We start from the raw sequence: 16,338 nt of genomic DNA on the forward strand, positions 1-16,338 counted from the left end.
CACGCCATTATTGTCACAATATTTCACACAACAACACAGAAAAACTCAATTTGAAGAGCAAAAATAGGGGAATACATTAATATAGCACTGAAAATAATATCTAGTTAATTGCAAGCGCAGCTGCGAAATACTTGGTGCAAATTTACATGCGTGCCACACCTGTTTTACTGTACAACAATGAAAGGCTGCAACTACAAAGGAGTTTCTCTCTACAATTACGCGCTAGCAATAAACAAAATCTACACTAATTACACAAACTACAAGAAAAAATCAGAAGATACCAGTGAGGTATCCTCGGCTAAGTGTCGACATATGAAACGTCCCATTAGAACAATTGTACACAACTGTGCTTAAACTGACACACAATATTTTTAGCGCAACGCAATCTGACTTTCAAAAATCCCTACAAAAGAATGGCCCTGACTAATATTAATCCATACCTTTCACAAATCACTTACCTCACCAAAAATCTCCGTTACTCCAACTACTGCAATACAGCGAGCGCCACTACTGCCAGCTAAATAAAAGATTCAAACTACGGAAGGCACTAACTACTGATAGGGATAGTTAGCAAATGAAAGATTTTAATAGAGAACAAACAATGTATTTACCTTAATAGTGTTGAAAAAGCATAATATACATAGCAGTTCATAATATCCATTCTGTACTCAAAAATCCGCCATCTCATTTCCCACATCCACCACTGCTGGCAGCTCACCTCCAACTGCGCAACGCTACGCGCTGTTCACATCCAGCTGCCGCTGCCCAACACTACAATGGCAGACAGCAATGCAAACTAGCCACAGACTGCACACAGCACAGCCAGTGATTTTCATATAGAGCGCTACGTAACGTTGCCAATAAGAAAACATAAACAGCCTACTTACATAAAGAAAACATAAACAGCCTAATTACAAAATTTCTGAGGATGTACGTCTGGAGTACAGCATTGTGTGGTAGTGAAACATGGACTGTGGGAAAACCGGAGCAGAAGAGAATCGAAGCATTTGAGATGCGGTGCTATAGACGAATGTTGAAAATTAGGTGGACTGATAAGGTAAGGAATGAGGAGGTTCTACGCAGAATAGGAGAGGAAAGGAATATGTGAAAAACACTGATAAGGGGAAGGGACAGGATGATAGGACATCTGCTAAGACATGAGGGAATGACTTCCATGGTACTAGAGCGAGCTGTAGAGGGCAAAAACTGTAGAGGAAGACAGAGATATGAATACGTCAAGCAAATAATTGAGGACGTAGGTTGCAAGTGCTACTCTGAGATGAAGAGGTTAGCACAGGAAAGGAATTCGTGGCGGGCCGCATCAAATCAGTCAGTAGACTGATGACCAAAAAAAAAAAAAAAGTAATTACATGCATCCACAAGCTTGGCTTTATCAGTTTTCTCATTGCTTTCCTCCTAATTTGTTATTAGAGTATAGATTAGAACTTAAGTGTTGCTATTTTGCTATTTAGAAAATGAACCAGCTGTAAGAATGCGATCAGTTGTTTGCTACTGTCACAGTGAAGGAGATTCTTATCATGCCTTCCTTTCCGCATATTGATCTCAGGCTAAACAAGATCGAGAAAAACACAGTATTATAATGATGAAGCATTTCGAACAGTCTGAATTTTCCAGCACTTTAAAATATTTTGAAGATATGTTACACAAGAATCTGCATTTGTCAAACCCGTGCAGCCCCTCGGAACTTTGCTTAATCAAATTGCCTGAACGCTTAAGACATATTACTTTGGCTGGACTTCGTAAATTTGATATTGAATCTTTTCAGGGACTTTTGCAAGAACTGGAAATCGACGCAGACAATCGGATGATGCGAAAACAGGAAAACAACAACAATTACAGGCACATCCATAAAAGTTTCGTGACAACAGAAACAACCGTACACGACGAGTCTACTGTTATAACGCAAATCGTGACCAAAACAGGCACAACCCATATGACAACCACCATTGGCCGAATAACAATAATTACAGAGACAGATCACATTTCCGTGGTAATGACCATGACAGAGACAACCATAGAAATAGACAATATGGGAACCAGAATAATTATTATCAAGGGCGACAAAATGAGTTCAGACGCCACAGTCACACTCCTAATTGCGTTTCTGGGAGAAATTCTCCACCACTTAATCGCCAAGAAAGAAATTACAGAAGTTATCATGACGACAGACGCTATAGTCATATCTACAGACCTGAATGTAATCAGAACTGGTGTGATTGAATGAAGGCAGAACCCTCTCGACAACTTAAAATAGTAGGAATTAGACCTCCTAATCCCCGTAACGACGCGTGGCCACAAAGAGATAATAGACAATGACTCACCACAACACGTACTTATGAACCCTGACGACGTTGCTGCGATGACTATCAATTATGTGGAAATGGAAGACATTAGGGACATTTTGCTCCAGGAACACGACATGAAACAGAACAACACTGCATATCCTGTAATTCACATCACAACGAATGACATAGAATTTACGGCCGTCTTATTTTAATAATTAGTGAAACAGCTTTCGCAAATGCAACAAATCGAATGATTGCCCCACATTTCTTTTCCGTAAGATTAAATTTCAAGGTGCCACTTTTGTAAAAATAGTAGAAGTATGCAGACAAACTAACTTAGAATTCTTTTGTCAATGCCACAGGTTTATTATGAATTTTCTTATTGTTCCATTTTATCGACTTAGATTATATTAGGTGCAGATTTTATGAATGAGTATAAAGCAAATTTAAACTCACACGACGCTGAAATATCTTTAGAGAGAGAAGGTAAGTCAATAGCTTTGAAATTTGAAGATTGGCTTTCAAATCATGATGACGAAATCAATCGGCTTTTCCTTTTGCCAGATCACAGTTTGGAACTTTCGACGGAACTGGATGCTAATAATCACTTTTCAAGTACTAACAGAGATGATATTTATGACGTATTAGAGACAAACGTTTTAATTCAGAAAAAATTCAAACAATTGAGAACTGTGATGACACTGATAGGCAGGACCTTTTCACCCTCTTACAATCACATTCCACAGTTTTTACTCACAGAACAGAAACAATTCAAGGATTTCAGTACAAATTTCGTGTTCGTAAGCATACAAAATTTTGTGTCAGACCATACGTAATTTCGGCACATTACAGGGACCGTGTTAGAACGGAAATACAATCTATGCTCGACGAGGGCATTATTGAACAAGCAGTAAGTTTATACAACGATCCAATACATGTTGTTGAGAAGAAAAACGGATCGATCAGGCTTGTATTAGACTCCAGTCAAATAAATACATTATCATTCCTGAAACATACAGGCCGCAAATGTTGGAAGAACTTCTTCAAAATTTCAATGGCGTAAAACTTTTGTCTTCTATTGATCTCAGATCCAACTTTTATCAAATTGAACTTCATCCAGAATGTAGAAACGATACGGCTTTTCTTTGTTTCGGCGTTTGTTATCAATTTCGGGAACTTCCTTTTGGTTTGAACATTTCTTCGGCAGCATTCATTCGTGGGCTAAGTTCCACATTACCTGAGTTTTTAAAACGGCACATCACCTCGTACGTGGCCAATATTTTAACAGCAAAATCCACTTAGGAACAATATAGTCGTATCCTCAACAGTTTGTTGCGCATTTTTCTGATTCTGGAATTACAGTTAACTTGGAACAATCTGAATTCGGTAGGACAAAGGTGAAGCTTAGGGTCACATTATTCTTTCAGAGGCATTCAGCCGGATCCTGAAAAGTTGGATGCAATGAGAGCTATTCATGTTCCATCCACAAAAACAAGTTCGCAGTTTTCTCGGTCTCGTGAATTTCTAGAGTCGTTTCTTGAATATGCAAATTCTAGAAACTCCAAAAATTTGTTCTCTCAATGGCAAAAACACTATTTGGAATTGAGACGAACAGGCACAGTTGGAATTTGATTCTTTCAAAGAAGCACTACTTAACGCGCCAATCTTAGCTCATCCAGACATCCCGATCTGTCACAAGATTTCTGCCTTAGCACAGATTCTTCTAAAGTTGGTCTTGGTACCCATTTATTTCAAGAAGCCATAGAAAATGACATTACCGCTCAGAAAACCATCGCTTTTGCTAGCTTGCTAACAAATTCAGAGAAAAAAATACCCCGTCCGTGAATTGGAAGCTTTAGCTATCGTTTGGGAATATGACATATCTCGTTTCTTTCATTCTGGCAAACATGTAAAAGTTTACAGTGATATCGAACATTGCAATTTATTATATCTTCAAAAGTAAAACATGACAGGTTGAAACGTTGTGCATTGCTTCTGCAAGAATTCCGTTTCACAGAAGTCTACATACCTGGCACGGAAAACATTGTTGCGGACGTACTTTCACGTGCACCGGCTGGCCTTGAGAAAAGCAACACAGAAGCTAACCTTGAGAAAAATTTCACTATTCTTTTCATTCAAAAAGTAGCTTTTGAAGAATTTATCACCGCATCTTTAAAGGTCACTGCTCATGAGCAAGACAAGGATCCGATTTGGAAAGATATAAAAAGTAACTGGCATGATAACACACACACGCAAATTCGTCATGATTATCTGGTTAGATGTAACATACTCTTCAATCGTTGCACTGTTGATGACAAACGATGGGTACTTTGTATTCTTGACGATATTCTTAATAAGCTCATCTGGTACATTCATTTCAGCTATGCGCATTTTGGTCCACAAAAATGTTATCATATTCGGACGACTTGTTATTTTAACGACCTGAAAAGAGAATTAGGAGAGTTCTGTCTATTTGCAAACTTTGTAAAAAGCTAAACCGTCTACCACCTCACATCGTATTCTATTGTTTCCTATTATTCCTACTAGATTAAAAGAATTAGCTGCTGTTGATCTTCTAGGACCCCTTGTTAAAACATTGAATGGATTTTCATACGTTCTCGTCACTGTTGAACTTGCTTCAAAATTTGTTTCTTTGACACCGTTACGCAAAGCCACTGGACGTGTGTATCCAATGCCTTTGTTAAAAGTTTCTTACGTGAAGTTGGACACGTTGACTAGGTTATTTAGGATAAGGGGCCTCAATTCAAATCTTCTGTTTGGTCACGCATGCTTCGGAATCGTAAAATCAAACCTGTTTTTATTTCATTGTACTCTCCACGTTGTAACCCGTCTGAACGGATTATGAAAGAAATTTATGAGCTTTGCAGACTTTATTGTCACAGGAAGCATCAGTATTGGGACAAATACTTACACTTATTTCAAAATATACTGAAGAAAATGCCTCATGACTCCACTGCTTTACCACCTGTTCTTGTACTGAAGAACGAGGAATCACCGAACAGAATCAGAGAGCTTGTACCTTTCCCGAGTACACGTAAATTTCGACATAAAGACATTATTGATTTGGCTATTAAAAATATAAATTCTGCTGTAGACAAAAGAAGAAAACTACACGGTAAGACAAATCCAAAGAAACCTCACATTGGTCAAAAGCTCTCATTAAAGCCAATTCATTGTCACAGAAGAAGAAAAATTTGAGTCACAAATTATTTCTGATTTACAATAAACCTTACATGATCCGACGTATACCACATGATAATTACGTTGAAGCTGAAACTCTGCATACTAAGAAAAGTAAAGGATTACACCACATTTCTCATGTGAAACCATTTATTGAGAAATAATTTGCTTTCTGACTTAGTCTTCGCTATAAAATTTTTTCTCTCAAGTTACTATTACCCATTGTCACATTTAGAAACTTTTAGCATGCAGCAATGTTTTGAAGTTAACTACCTAGACAAGAACCTATGGAACATATGAAACGAGTACACTTTTATAGGGAACAGACGACATTGTCTTACTGTGAGTACATTTTTGCTTGTCAGTTACACGACTATAATGCTCACCTTCTTGGAAGATATATTGCTAATGAGGTTTACTGCAACATTTTGGTTTACTTGAAATGACATTTTTAATTAAAATACTTTCTGAAAGGTCACAGATGACACAGTATTTGGTGTGTTTGACAGTTACATGATTATACTACGACGCTACTTATGAGTGACACAAATTTCATTATTGTTTTACGCTGCATCTGTTTTATGTCTGCACAGGTTTTCTACATTCTTCAGGAAAGTAAAACACATTTTGGTAATGACTTTTGTGGCATGAGTACAATGACACAGTAATTTTCGTAACTCAACAATACATCACAGTACAATACTTTCAATGTAATGGCAATGAACGTAATAACTACGACATTTATACGCATAGCACATTAGTTTTGTACATGACAAGGTAAGCTCATTGATTTTTGAAGAACTTTGCTGATGAATGACGATAAATACGACACTTGGCACATTTTTACCATTAAGCAATGACTGAAACTTTCTTACAGCTAAAAGTACAGTTTAGCACTACATGACATGCATTTGAGTGATTACTTTTTGTACTTGAAACATTATTAGAAATATTTTTGAGCTACAGTGATAAAGAGAAGGTTTTAAGTGATACATTTCATTCCGCAGTTTTAATCTGTAAAATCTGAAGTATGACTACATTATCCCTTATGGGTATACACCTAATTTGTGTACCATGCTTGTGACAAGCGCAAGGAGCCCTAGCTATAATGGTATTTGCTTATACAGTTTTATGCATTGGTACCATATTTCTCTAATACAGAATTACACAGCTATCTGGTAATTTAACAGATAGAAACGAACATTTGTACTATGTCTCTGACACATGTTAAGTAATTACACAGTTTTACTTTGCATTTATGAAATTGTTTTTTGTCTGCTTTTTGTGAACTGTTCATACATATTTTCGGAACCTTTATGATACTGCAAAAGCTTTGAGTGATGTATATTGCATGGGATCATGATTTTATGTTTGAGGTAGATGACACTACTGAAACGAGCAGAGAGCATTTTTTATAGGTTTCTAGATTATTGGAGGAAGCTATGACAAGTTTGAGATTGCATTGAGGTCTTATGATGATATTATTACAATGAAGATATGTATTATGACTTCGAGATATGGTTATGACCAATATGTGTATCTGAGTACCAGAATGCCAACGGAAATTTTTGGACACTGTTATTCATGAGATTACGTTTCTATACATTTCTCCCATAATTTTTCAACTTGTGAAATTTTGTTTGTATGAAACTGTCACTGTAGCTGAAACTGTTGTAAAACTGTTGGTAAAGAGTGTATGTGACATTGACATTATGCTCTTTTGTGCAAGGCTGTGCGCTGGTCTCCTTGAAATATACCCACTGTGGTGTTGCCTTTCAACTTTACTGGTGCCGCGTAAACCGCTTTTAACCTCGCGTCAGTCCTGCAAGCGTGCTCATTGATGTAGAAAAGAGAGGCCATTGACCTCGCTATTGACATTTCTTTGTAGAACACACGACATACACTATTATTTGTAAACATATGGTTACACTTTAGAGTTTGAACTTTGTGCTACTTACTGAAATGCTTATGAATTGACGAGAAATGTTCTTACACTTACACACCTGATTATGACAAGTATCTCTCTACGAGAGTTCAGAGAATTTCTACTGACTTATGAAATGCCACATGGCTATAGAATGATATTTTTATGTTTTGCTGAGTACACATTTGCTTATTTTATTTGTTATCTGGTTTCTAGCTGCGGTGTAGCATTGGTTTTACTAAATAAATAGATCCGTTAAATAATTATTTTACGATCTACATTCCTAAAAAAAGAGTACTTGGAAAGGAAAGAACAATAAGAAGGAGAAGGGACTAGTAACAGGAGGTGCTTACATAATTTTCTTTTCAAGGACTTTGTAATTTTTTGGTAGAATAAGTAGTTGTGGTGCACCACTTTAGTTTTAAGGTGTGGGCATAGAACCATTGCATTTCATATGGGAGATAGTATAGATCCTGTTCCTTGTGCTGGCACTTTGCATAGTCTTGATGATCACAGATGCACACATGCTATTGTAAACTTTCATATATATTTGCCGTATCTGCATTGCTGTCTTTACTGCAATATTTTTTCTGCTTATGTTTTGTCATTTTTAGGTATATGTTATTGTATTTGCTGCTGCTATTTGTCAGGCAACGTCCTACTGGATTTCATTTTGTGTTATTGTGGTATGCCACTTTATCACTGATTTATTTTTATTGTTTGCTGTATATTGCCTTATGTTGTTCGTAATGTGGCACCTGCTTCGCTAATTTAGATATTCTGCTGCTTGCTTTGCCAATTTGCATTTTTGTGGTTGTTGTTTGTGTTCATTTTCTGTGCTGCTGCATTGCCTCGTTCCTTAATCTATGTATCTGTGCTCAGGAGATATAAGACAGTTTAAGAGAGCGTATGCTACATAAGAAAATGAGTTGGGAAGAAATACTTTGAGAAGCTATAATCAAAAGGTCTGGTCAAGGAGTATTGTATAATGAGGAACAATTATTTTGAAAGAGGAAATGAACAGATGTAAGTAAGGTATATTGACAATAGGTTTTGGTAGGACCGTTTTGGAAATGAATGATCAGGTAAGAAAAATAGGGAAGTATAAGCACTGGTTGAAAGTATAAATACAGATAGCATACTTAGATAGGATTTTTTGTGGAAACAAATGTTGAAGTAAGAGAGGTCTGCGAGAATTAAATTAAGTTTTTGTGGGAAATGAAGTAGTTTTCGTTGCAAATAGTGGAGATACATGCATGAAAGATATTCTTGAAACGAGAAAAATGAAACAGAGGTATAAAATTCACATTACATGTGCTGTAGTATCTTACATTTCTACTTTTAGCGACATTTAAGTTGTGATTGCTTACACGTAAGCTTACATGTAAGCGATTGCTTACATTTCTACTTCTGCAGTATCTTACATTTCTACTTTCACACATTTACACTTAGACCTGTCCTTTCCTTTTGTGTTATTCTTCTATGTTTATATGTACTCTTGTGTCTCTTGTTTTCTTCCTATCTCTTTGTGTTTAACTGATAACATAAATTTGGTAGAGTTTTTTCCTTGTAGTACTAGGCTGCATTTACTGAGACGAGGAATAATGCTATTCTCAAATCTAATCCCTGGTTTTGTGCCATGTTTACTTTAGGAAGTTGTTCAGACATTATTTATTCTGTTATGCTTCTACTGATATTCTTATTTTTCATTTATTTACTTATGTCACAATCCCTGTAATACTCATATATATGCTTATTTCTACCTTTCTTGTAAATCCTGTGTTACTACAAATGGTATTTGTATTATCATGTTCTTTACTATAATGATCTTTTCTTTACATTTGTAATAATGTCGTTATACTGTAAAGTTGTAATTGTATTGACAGCAGTTCTTCAAGTTAGGTAAGTAGTAGGGATTCTCTTTACAGCACACATTTGTCTGTTGGTCATACTATATGTATCAAATCTCAGAGATTATATGACTGTGTTAATGCTTGCAAGTGTGTTGATAATTCAGTAAGGGACTGGTTAAAAGATTGCTGATTGTAAGGACATTGCAAAAAAAAAAAATAGTGAGTGCACAGGTGGTGGTGAGGGATTTGAGAAATGCATCAATACTGACTATACAATGGTGGTTCATGGACTTGCTATATTATTTTAAAGAGTCTTCAATTGTGAATGTGCACCAACACAGTCGCAAGGGATGGCTGCTGACCATACCCCAAGGACTACAGCGGGTCTACACCTTTGGTGGCCCACTACTATCATAATCTCTACAAGGGCTACAGTGGGTCTACTCTGTGGTGATCCACCAATTCTACCAATATTCTTCGAGACTTCAACTGATACTGGTGTGGGTCTGCTCTGTTGTGGCCCATTACCAATCTTACGATACCAACTGAAATTTTCATGCCAAGAGTCAGCACTGTGTTTCTGTAGGGAGGACAACACTACTTTTTCAAGACTGCATGGTTGTCCACTACTTGTGCATTTTCATATACTGCCCAGACTTTGTGCGTAAAACCGGCGTAGACTTCTCTTCTGATTAATTATTAGGACTGTGAGGATAACTTTTACTTTATTGATCAACAGCATATTACTTAAACATTGTGAGCATCTGCTCTATTTGATACTGTTAATATAAAAAATTTTAAGAACTTATTCTAGGCCACTGCCCAAAACACTATGTACAATTTTTTCAGGGGAGCTGGGGGACTTTGTAAGCAGCCTGATTGTATGTTGGCAGCGCTGTAGACTGTGTTAATATCAATGACAGCGCTCTGCGCTCTCGGCAAGAGATTCTGTGGTTGGACAGACTAGCTGTTAGCATGTGAATAGAAATTGTATTGACATATTTTTTCTTAGTGGAGACTCTGTGTTGTTAGGACATGCATTGTAAAGTGGGACGCAAGGAAATGTATGAGAACGAATGTTTGATTGGTAATGTTTGGACAGTGGGATTATTGACAACTATATAATTTTTGGAACTGAACGTCACATGAATAAGGTAAAATTTTCTAAATATATTGTTTGCTCTTCAAGAAAATCTTTCTTTTGCTAACCAGATGCCTCCTAGTAGTTAGACTCTATAGTAGTTAAAATCTTGTTATTTAGCTGTCTGTAGTTATTGTTTGCTGTAATTGCTGTCGTCGTGTTATGAACATTTTATGTGAGGTAAATGTCTTATGAAAAAGTATGGGTTATTGTTAGGATCTCTTGCAATTCAGTGCCATTCTTTTGTGTTAATTATTGGAAGGCATGTTGCCACTGTATAGCAGTCAGATTGCGTTGGGCTTGTATATTGTGGGTAATAAAGGAATAGTTTTTAAGTTTGGGTTGTCTTTTTCAGGGAAAATTCTGTAGGTCAGTGTTTGAATGATAAAAATAATTAAAGACGTAGTTTCACGTGGACTGTCGTTCTGTTTCCGGTTCAAAGTGGTGAACCCATATTCACACCCTGTGACAATGTTCTACGAAATAAGGTCACGATCAGCCTCGCAACGCACAAACAATTTCGCATACATTGTCCTTCGTTTCTGTTTATGGTCTTCTATTAGGAGGCGAGGAACCTAGCTGGCACACACTTTTGAGTGCTCAGGCTGGTGGACGAATGTGTCAGCGCCACCAACAGAGACGTCCAGTTGAGCATCGATGTGTTTTATGTGATATGTCCATCACCTCTAATGAGAACATCCGCACGTTCTAACATTGCAGGAGTCACAACTGCGTGCAGCTGGCCAACAGGGGGCCATCCTACAGGTTTGTGCTATTCTGTTGCGACGATGACAGGCGCCTCAGCAAACGACTCGCCATGCTTTTGTTCACTACCGTATCTCCGCAGACATTCTGCAAGCGCCTATGAATATCTGCGATGTTCTGGTTTTCCCCCAAAAGTAACTTAATGACAGCTCTCTTGTTGGATCTGTCTCCGTTACAGTCGCTACATTTAATGACCACGTAAAGCACTGCCATCTGTCGGAACTTCATGGAATTACAGTAGCTGAAGCGGGAATATTTCACCATGTCCCACAAAAAATTCGCATCTTTACAACCGAAGTTGAAGGAAGTAAAAAATGTTTTGCATTACTTTCTGAAGACCACTCGAAATTTGCTTTGTTTTGACTTTAGAGCTTACAATTCAGCGGGTTTATCCTGCAGCTGCGTGTTCGTAGCAGAAGTCTCCATCGACTGTCGAAGACTGTTATGGACGGGCCAAAGTTCAGTAAATCACTCATGATGATTAAAAGCGATACCATCGAGAATCACCCTTCAACATGTGCCACAGTGTTTCTCAAAGTATCTGAGAAGTTATTAGCTGGGTATGGGGTGAATGGGGAGGGGCACACAAACACCCTGATGTGTTCCTCACACTATTCACGCATCTAAAATTCGTCGGCGCTACTCGGGTACTTTTTTTTAAAACTATATTTCATTTTCTTGTGCTCTATCCATTATCAAACAAACAAAACGTTACATTTGTCTAAACGCTCGACATAATTTTCGACACTGTTACCAGTCTGTAACATCATCTTCAGGATGTAGGAATGGTGAAGCACATCCATGTAGACTCAACTAGGTCAAGATTTCTATGGCACTCCAACGGTTCGTCAGCGATTACCAAGTTCCTACCGAAATTATTAGAATGATATCACAGGAAGTAGACAATTTAAAACTAGTTTGTTTCCTTCCCAAATAAATTGCAATGCATAATAAATGGAAATAATATTTGTTTGTTTCTGCTTCTCGTACAGACTCGGCTGCTATCATTAGCTCCGATTTCTCGTAATTCAGTTTACGACAAATGAATTTTGGCTGGCAGAAGCTTTAAGTATATCAAAGTGTTTTATTGTTATACTGTAATATCGCTATGGGCTTGATTCATATCATAGTAATCGTTACTGTTAGTATAAAATGTGAACTACAGCACTCGACTTCCTTCCGCTTCAGCAACACCCGCTAATGAGAACGAAGCATATGCATTTCCTTATTATTATAATAATTATTATTATTATTAGAATTTGGCAAACTTCGACCTATGGGAACGGCTAATTTATTTCCTTTCTTTTGCTTCTTTATTCGTATTCTCCGTGGCCCTCTTCTTTCTTCTGTCCCTGTCCCTTCCAGCTCTCTTCTTCGGGAAACCCTTCGCTTCGTGTACCCTTTTCCTGAATTCATATCTGTTTTCCGTGTTTTGTCTGATATTCCCAGCTCTTGAAGATCTCGCTTAACTTCTGTAAACCATGAAATTTGGTTTTTGGAGTTTTGTTAAAGAAGTTGAAGATTTCTTTTGTCGGCCGCGAGTTACAAATAGATTTTAACTGGCCGTAAAATACCAAATTTCTGGGTAATTCATCTTTTTTTCTTGTAGTTAAGAAGGCGGCTTCGTTTATAGCGAAGCGTTCTGGGCATAAAGACATTTTAATGACTCAGTTTTTTATTAATACACTCTAAGACAAAAAAACGAAAAAACAAAACGCAACCCAAAGGAATTATCCGAATGGAACGGAAATCGGAAAATGTAAAGTACGTGTGTAGACAAAAAACTGATAACAATTTCAAAAATGGTGGATGACTTTATTCAAAAGAAAAACCGTCACAAATTGGGCAAATTAAAAATGCGTTGGTCAACCTATGGTCCCCTTACGCAATCAGTTATTCAGTTGGCATTAATTGAGAGAGTTGTTGGATGTCGTACTAATGGATATAGCACCAAATTGTATCCAGCTGTTGCGTTAGATCTTCAAAATCCGGAGCTGTTTGGAGGGCCTATGTTGCTCCAAACAGTCTCTGCCGGAGAGAGATGCGGCATCTTGAACTTGTCATTAACGAAGAATGATGTTGCTCATCATGACTTTTGGTGGATAACCGCATCTATTGTGCGGTGTGGTGATGTTAAAAATAAGCTTGGGCTTCAATCTTTCAACGCGAGAGACACTATTGCTTACCGAACATTTCAGATGGCTGAGGTTTTCAATAGGGACATTGCAATCTCTTTTTTTAGTTCTAGTATGCCTTTATTTTAAGGCCTCGCAATGTTCGTGAGGCCACTGAGACTGAGTCAGTTTATGTATGGTTTACAGGTGCAGGTTTAAGTGCAAATGTAAAATCTGTTGCTGATTTTACTATGTATAGTAAGAATTCCAACATCACTCTTGGTTGCCGGGGCGGCAGTCAGGTGAGATTCCAGGCCGAAAACGATCTGGAGACGCCCCGGGCAGTGGTGTGATATCAACCTGACTGTCGCTCACCATACGGCTTGAAAACCGGAGTGATGGTCTGGGATGCCATTTCTTTTCGTAGCAGACCCCCTTTGCTTGCTACACAGTAATTTTCATTTGCCGCGACTAATCATGTTAGCAGTGACAATTCTTCATCAAGCCGGCCTCTTTTGTAAAAAAAAAAAAAAAACAAATTAGCGTCCGCTCACTATAAAATATTTCCGTAAGTACAATTTCAAGTAAAAAAGTATCCGTTCTGAAACAGAGCGTCATAATGATTTTTTTTCAAATTATCATACAGAAAGTGTCGCCGTGGTTTAACCAATAATAAGCTCCCAGGAATGAAATGATTAAAATAATTAAACACATCGTTTTCTAAATAGATGTACCGAATCGAAACTTGCCAATTAACTAAAGGAATTTGGAAACTGGAATCTATAAAAGCAAACAGCTGGTGAGGAAATGTCCCAAATGGGCTTAGTTACCCAATGGGAGGTAAAATGAAATTTTATGAATTGTACAAACAAAATGTTTGATTGTGTTTGGGGCAGGAAAGCCAATTATTTTTAAAAGACCAGTACTATTATCATTATTTCGACAGACTGTAATGCCGATTACATACGTTGCTAATAATTACATATTTTTTTAAATACTAGGACTAACGCGTGACACAATGTATTCAAGTTTACAACCCATGTAACGAATGTACGAACGAAATCTTCCTCATACTGTTCGCCCGCTACACAGACAGCTTGTACCATACATCTATGACAGTCAAATTGAGAGATGTACATCACTTATGCTTAAACATCTTATGAAATTTTCTTCTCCGGTTGTAGGCAGTTCCTGTAATGAACCAGAAACTGTTTCAGTATTCAGTTCTCGAGGAATAAACAAAATAACTGACAGCACAACATAACGGTAGCCATGTAATGGCTACTAAGTGGCTGTAAGGCCTACACTGTGTTAATGTTATTATTATTATGGTTATTATTAATGGCAGTGATCAGACAAACGTTGGTAGCCTGAAGAATTCTAATTTCCCTTCAAAAGTAAGGTGTCCAGAAATCAAATAATTTACGAACAGGAGGCGTAGGTTTCCTTACTTTTGTTGATTTTAGATTGGGGTGTAGGATGTAGGTGAATCAACTGCTGTTAGGGAGAGGAGTAATGGAAAGGAAGCATGTTCTCAGACGTGTGTCAACCCTCAACTTTAAAAGTTAAGTTTATTTTCAGAGGAGCTGTAGACAGCATTCGCAATGCACTGAGAATTTCTTCATTACTCTATGAAAGAAGGTTGTTAGAAATTAGCAGTAGCGAGCATTTCATTGACTTATTAGTTCGTAGTATCATATAATACCAATGAATCTAAACATCTTTTGTCTTTCGCTCTATCAAGAATAAAAATTGAAATGAGCGTTCGGTGTCACTGGCCGGGAGGTCCCTTGCGGGGCAGATCCGGCCGCCTTGGTGCACGTCTTATTACATTCGACGCCACAATGGGCGGCCTGCGCGCCGGATGGGGATGAAATGATGATGAAGACAACACAACACCCAGTCCATGAGCGGAGAAAACCCCCTATCCAGCCGGGAATCGAACTCGGGCCCGTAGGACTGCAATCCGTCACGCTGATCACTCAGCTATCTGGACGGTCAAGAATAAAAAATGTTAAAAGAAAACTCTATTTCTTTCTGAAGTTTAGTTAGGCATTAATATTGATTGTGATGGGATGAAGGCGGGGGGGGGGGGGGGTAGGGGGGAGGGAACCAGGTAATATCTGATTACTCTTAGGCGTAATGGTCTGATAAACGTTGGGAACCACCGTACTAAAGGACTACTCAGCCATTAATTTTTTTTATTTATCAGTACCAACGTTAGTTCTTCCTTTTATAGAAAGTCTCTGAAAGAGTATTTATGACAGTGAAAGTACTGTGGAAAAATGACGCCAGATCGAAATGAACAAACAACGGTTTTTAATATGTTTAGCGTGGATATGCTACGGATTGAGCTCTTGTATGAGCTTCGTAATATTACTTAACTTTATACTTTTAAATAGACACTGACTGGAAATAATATGAACACCAAAACATAATTAATGAAGAGTAATGAAATTTAGGGAATACATTTGTCTGTGTAACATATTTAAGTTGTTATCTTAGCAGGATAACAGGTTAACGTTAGCGCGAGATAAACTATTAGCACCTGTGAAGTACTGGTACACTAATAACCAGCTTGTAGCCAGAATGTTGAATACAAGCATGCAGTCGTGCATGTATTCTGTTGGACAGGTGTCGGATGCCAGTTTGTGAGATGGAGTTCCATGCCTGTTGCACTTGGTCGGTCAGCTCAGGGACGGTTAAAGCTGTTTGAGGATGACGCTGGAGTTGTCGTCCGATGACGTCCCGTGTGTGTTCGACTGGAGACATATCTGGTGATGGAGCAGGCCCAGGCAACATATCGACATTCTGTACAGCATGTTGGGTGACAATAGCGATATATGGTCATCATCCTTTTGGAAGACACCCTCTGGAATGCCTTCCATGCATGGTACCACAACAAGCCGAATCACCAGCCTGATGTATCGATTTGCCGTCAGGATGCATGGGATAACGACGAGATTTCGATGAGTTTCGTATCCATCATTTTTGCCAGAAGGTCGAAACGTTGCAACAAGACGACGCCACCACT

Source organism: Schistocerca cancellata, chromosome 5 (assembly GCF_023864275.1).
Source record: "Schistocerca cancellata isolate TAMUIC-IGC-003103 chromosome 5, iqSchCanc2.1, whole genome shotgun sequence".
Lineage (NCBI taxonomy): Eukaryota > Metazoa > Arthropoda > Insecta > Orthoptera > Acrididae > Schistocerca > Schistocerca cancellata.